This window comes from Podarcis tiliguerta, assembly GCF_965153285.1.
Source record: "Podarcis tiliguerta genome assembly, chromosome: 9".
NCBI classification, from domain to species: Eukaryota; Metazoa; Chordata; class Lepidosauria; order Squamata; family Lacertidae; genus Podarcis; species Podarcis tiliguerta.
In genome coordinates this window covers 12,033,348-12,037,956 of record NC_139542.1, presented here as the reverse complement: position 1 = coordinate 12,037,956, position 4,609 = coordinate 12,033,348, and the positions used below count along the sequence as shown (strand labels likewise).

The 4,609-nt window shown below is 49.6% G+C and overlaps 1 protein-coding gene across 2 annotated transcripts in view; it reads right to left on the bottom strand.

Annotated features, from left to right (window-relative positions):
• Window positions 1-4,609, bottom strand: part of PRDM8 (PR/SET domain 8) — an 88,689-nt gene that overhangs the window by 37,229 nt on the left and 46,851 nt on the right. The gene's annotated exons all lie outside the window — the stretch shown is intronic.

Genomic DNA, 4,609 nt, shown 5'->3' with positions numbered 1-4,609 from the left:
GCGGGAGAAGGAACGTAGGAGGAAGAAGACGGCGGCGGAGAGGCGAGGGTCACCCCTGGCCACGCTGGAGAAGCGCAGAGCGAACCAGGGACGCGCGGCCCTCGGCGCCAGCAGCGCTTTTACGCACCAGCAGGCTGATTCCGCCCCCCCCCCCCGCGCCGCCCCCGTCAAGGCTCGCGGGTTGCGAATAATTCATAAACGGAGACAAGCGAAAGGGGCTCCCCGGAGGAGGGGGGAAATATAGCCACCCCCAGCCAGCCCACATTCTCTGGAGGCAACTTGAACGGGAGTGGGACAGAATGGATCCAATACTCATGTGATGTTGGGGAAAAGGATCAAGCCAGCTCAATTCACAAACCACTTAGGTCGGGATGATTTCCGCCGAGCGGGGTCCCTGGAATTCCCTGCCACCAGTACTGGCGATGGCCATTAGGTTAGAGAAGATTAGAGCCACCTTAAGGAAGAGCGATCAGTAAGTGAGATAGCTAAACGTCCACCTTTAGAGGCAGTCTACCTTTGGAATAGAGCTGACGTTGATTTTTTTAATATTAAAAAAAAATGTAACAAGGGTGTTGTATTCTTGGGGCAACCTTCTTCTAGAAAAGAATAGTCGTCCAGCGGTCTTGCATAGCTCACTCCGGCTTGGCAGATAGGGATGAAGAATAAAATAAGGAAGGAAGGCGGAAAGTGCGCGCGCGCGGAAGCGCCACCCTAAACATGTTTACTCAGAAGTAAGCCTCAGTGTGTGGAAGTGGAGATTACTTGCGCCCTTGTGCAGGAGATGGGGGACACCTGTATGGCTCTCCAGGTATTGTTGGACTCCAACTCCCATCAGCCCCGGCCAGCGTAGCCAATGGTCAGGGAGGATGGGAGCTGTTGTAGTCCAGCAACATTTGACGGACAGGAGTGTTGTGTGTGCGTGTTGAGAGCTGCGGCATGACTCCGGTTTAACTAGGCAGTGGATCCGGTTGCAGATTGCGGAATAGGGCAGGGGACGCTCCTCCTCGCTGGAAGGAAAGGAAAGTCCAGGTGGAAAGGTATTTCAGGTCTGGAGAAGAGTCTCGGAAAAGGCATGTTTCTGGCAGGCCAGCGCAGGTACCACTGAAGCCCTGATGTTTGGATTGCATCGGCGAAGCTATCATTGGTTCCTAGCTGCGGTGGCTATGTTCTGCCTCCACCGACAGAGGCAGTTCGCCTCCGAATACCACTTGCTGCGAGGCGCAGGAGGCGAGAGCGCTGTTGCGCTCAGATCCTGCTTGCGGGTCTCCCGTGGCCATCTGCTTATCCACCGTGAGAACAGGATGCTGGACTAGGCAGGCCTTCCAGCGTTTCACTGTCCGCCCAATCTGTAAGCAGCCCGGGTATTCTTGTTGTTGTTTAGTCGTTTAGTCGTGTCCGACTCTTCGTGACCCCATGGACCAGAGCACGCCAGGCACTCCTGTCTTCCACTGCCTCCCGCAGTTTGGTCAAACTCATGCTGGTAGCTTCGGGAACACTGTCCAACCATCTTGTCCTCTGTCGTCCCCTTCTCCTTGTGCCCTCCATCTTCCTCAACATCAGGGTCTTTTCCAGGGAGTCTTCTCTTCTCATGAGGTGGCCAAAGTATTGGAGCCTCAGCTTCAGGATCTGTCCTTCCAGTGAGCACTCAGGGCTGATTTCCTTCAGAATGTTGAGGTTTGATCTTCTTGCAGTCCATGGGACTCTCAAGAGTCTTCTCCAGCACCATAATTCAAAAACATCAATTCTTGGGCGATCAGCCTTCTTTATGGTCCAGCTCTCACTTCCAAACATCACTACTGGGGAAATGCCGGGTCTTTGTGGACTTTACTCCGAAGCAGCTCCCACTGAAATCGGTGAGACGCTCCACCGGCTGTTTTTAAAGTGGCATCTTCACGGAAAAGAAACTAAACCCAAATTCACAATCTTATTTATCATAAGCACTGTTGTTTAAAACTAGAATTGCTGTAAAAATAAAAAGGGATACAAAGGCTCAAACTTTGAGAACCGTGACTTATCTGAACTAACAACCAACCTCCTTTCTTTACCTCCCAAAAGTATTAAGTTTGGCTGTGGTTAATGACAGGAGAGATGCTGCTCTGTACATGCCCAGATGAACGCTCTTCCTATCCGCAAGGAATGACGTTGCAAAACGGGATCCGGGATCGAACCCTCGGGGGACAGAAATCACCTGTTTTGGCCTTCGTGTTGCCTCCAACGCAGTTTCGGATCGGGAGGCCTCGGGAGAAAATTATCTTAAAATACTGTACAAGATTTAGCTGAACCCTTTCACTTGGAAGTCATTGCTCCTCCTTAAAACCACCAGGGATCAAACCCCCTCCCCAGGTGTGTATGTATGTTCACGCCGTTAAGAACCGACTGGGCAAACTTCCGTTTCCTTGGCCGCCTTGTGGGGTGTGTTGGCAGGCGCGGGTGGCCCTAGTGAAGTCAATGGGCCGTCCTGGCGACGCTCAGGATTCGAGCGCCCGACGTTGTCTTTTTGCAAATGAGAGTCTCCTCCAGAACAAGACTGGCCCGGGGTTGCTACGTGCCGCGCCTCGCCCCGCCCGCCTCTACCTGACTGGCCAATGAATTATTAACCCGACGTGTGCGATGCTCAAGGCGCGCGCGCGCTCCCATCCAGACACCGCCGACGCCACCAGGAGTCTCACTCCCTTCGGTTAGGACAACGCCTGTGCGTGAGACCTTGGCTGTCTCCTCGCCTGCAAGAAGCCGGGAATTATCCCGTCCCACGCGCTCTCCACTTTCTCCTTTCCCTGATGTATATGATTCATTAAGTTGCGCGCTACCTTAACAAAATAATCATAATCCCAGCGCGGCTAGGAATGTTCTCCAGAATGCGAAAACACAGAGTGTCTAACTGATCGTAATATACACTGATCGTGTATCTATCTATCTATCTATCTATCTATCTATCTGGTAAAGTAATGTGTGTGTGTGTGTGTGTGTGTGTGTGTGTGTTAAAGGTATCCCTGACCATTAGGTCCAGTCGTGACCAACTCTGGGGTTGCAGTGCTCATCTGGCTTTATTGGCCGAGGGAGCCAGCGTACAGCTTCTGGGTCATGTGGCCAGCATGACTAAGCCACTTCTGACAAACCAGAGCAGCGCACGGAAATACCATTTACCTTCCCACTGGAGCTGTACCTATTTATCTACTTGCACTCTGATGTGCTTTCGAACTGCTAGGTTGGCAGGAGCTGGGACTGAGCAACGGGAGCTCACCCCATCGCGGGGATTCGAACCGCCGACCTTCTGATCAGGAAGTCCTAGGCTCTGTGGTTTAACGCACAGCACCACCCACGTCCCCTAATATATATATACTTTGCTGATATTCTTGGACTAGCATCTCACCCTAGAAGCAGGGGGTAGAGTGAGGGGTCGACACCCTAGGCCTCAAGTCAACCTGAAGTCTTGGCGTTTGTTTTTAATGGTATTTTGAAGTGCAAAAGCCACACACCGATTCATAGCTTTCAAATCCTAAGGGCCCAAAGGTCTTTGGTCACCCATAAATTATCTTTTTTTGAGGAGGCTGCCCCTCTCCTATGTTGATGGGCATTGCCATTCAAATAGTGTGCCTGTAATGTGATGGATTATGTGGGGAAGGGCTTACCAGCCACCCCAATATTTTATTCAAGTTGGCACCCCGGGTTGCCCAGGTTACCCCCATACCCACGAGAAAATGCAATATAATACAATAGAAAAGACAATATACAAGAAAAAGTAGAAGCATTAAGCATATACCATATTTTTCGCTCTATAAGACACACCAGACCACAAGACGCACCAAGTTTTTGGAGGAGGAAAACAAGAAAAAAAAATATTCTGAATCTCAGAAGCCAGAACAGCAAGAGGGATCGCTGTGCAGTGAAAGCAGCAATCCCTCTTGCTGTTCTGGCTTCTGTGATAGCTGCGCAGCCTGCCTTCGCTCCATAAGACGCACACACATTTCCCCTTACTTTTTAGGAGGGAAAAAGTGAGTCTTATAGAGCAAAAAATACGGTAATTAAAAATCACCCAGCATCTTACATAGTGCATTGCAAGTGCTAAAACAGGCAGAAAAATCATTAAGTGGTCCACCAAAACCTTCAGCTATCTTCAAGTGGTCTATGGGGGTGGGGGACTACAGTTCTATATGATACTTTCCATATATAGGAGCAACTGTGTGTTTGTCTCCAATCTGCAAGGCTTTTTCTCCAGACCTTCACTCCATAAAAGTTCTTCCTGGAACAGTTTAGCCTAGAGTTGCTCCTGAAATTTGAAAAGAGTGGAATTTGGGTTGAATATAGCAGTTCTGCCATTTCTGAACCCCAGATCCAAAAAAGTTGGCAGCTGTTCATAGAAATCCACCATGCCTTTGACAAATCCACTTACGAGTTGTGCTTACAAGAACAACCATCATGTGTTCTTGCAATATCTGCATTCTCGCAATATTTTTTTTGACATTTTTGCACCAAGCCATCTGCGCTTTCTCATGCTATTTTAACCTCTTTTGTGCCAAACCATCTGTGTCGGTGTGATTTTTTTTTAACCCTTCACAACAAACCATTTTTGTTCCCTTGAGCAAGAGATGCATATGCAAGAAGGACTGTT